This window comes from Branchiostoma floridae, chromosome 9 (genome assembly GCF_000003815.2).
Source record: "Branchiostoma floridae strain S238N-H82 chromosome 9, Bfl_VNyyK, whole genome shotgun sequence".
NCBI classification, from domain to species: domain Eukaryota; kingdom Metazoa; phylum Chordata; class Leptocardii; order Amphioxiformes; family Branchiostomatidae; genus Branchiostoma; species Branchiostoma floridae.
Window position 1 is genome coordinate 25,427,129 of NC_049987.1, and position 801 is coordinate 25,427,929.

Genomic DNA, 801 nt, shown 5'->3' on the forward strand with positions numbered 1-801 from the left:
ATCTCCAACCAGATCCATGGTGCGTAATGTATAGAATCAAACTTCCCGGTGCCCGTTTGACTCCCTTAGCCGGCTACACTCCTTGGCCAGCTTTGATACTATCTTATGGCACCGTAGAATCTGCTTGGAGATTAGTATCTTAAGGCATCTAAGGCTGATGATCCAGGATGGCGGATAGCTAAAGGATGACGTCATAAACGTCGCTGCGTCGGCTTCTGACAACAAAAGTCTTATAACTCTTAAATATTGATAAGAAAACTTAATTGTTAACTTTTTGTGTGAAATATTGAAAATTCCCCGTTTTAGCCAAAAAATCTAGTAATGACGTCATAACTACGTCATATTACGTCATAATGATATGAAAATTTCAGGAATTATAAAAGTTGACGAGCATATCACCCCCTGCAAAAAATGGTAGTGGGGCTTAGGAAGCAGGAAGATGGAAATACTGTGCATGGAACTCTCCATACCTTGTATTGGCCGAGCAATAACACAAGAACAAATAGGGTCAACAAAAGTAGCATGCGTTTACCGGACCAAGACTTATCTTCTGCTGAAGTTGTTAGGTGTAGACCAACCTACAGGGCGCAACAATGTTTTACATCATTATGTTTCCGGGTGTGATTACCTCACTAATTTTAGAGTAACACAAACACCATCAAGTGTGGCTCCGTCAAGGGGGCGTCGCCAAAATAACCATTGTCGTCACGGGAGACAACGAACAAATACACAGTGTAAATAGACGACTCGGGCTGTTGGCTCGGACTTGCACGGACGAATGCTCGACTTGATCCGCCAACA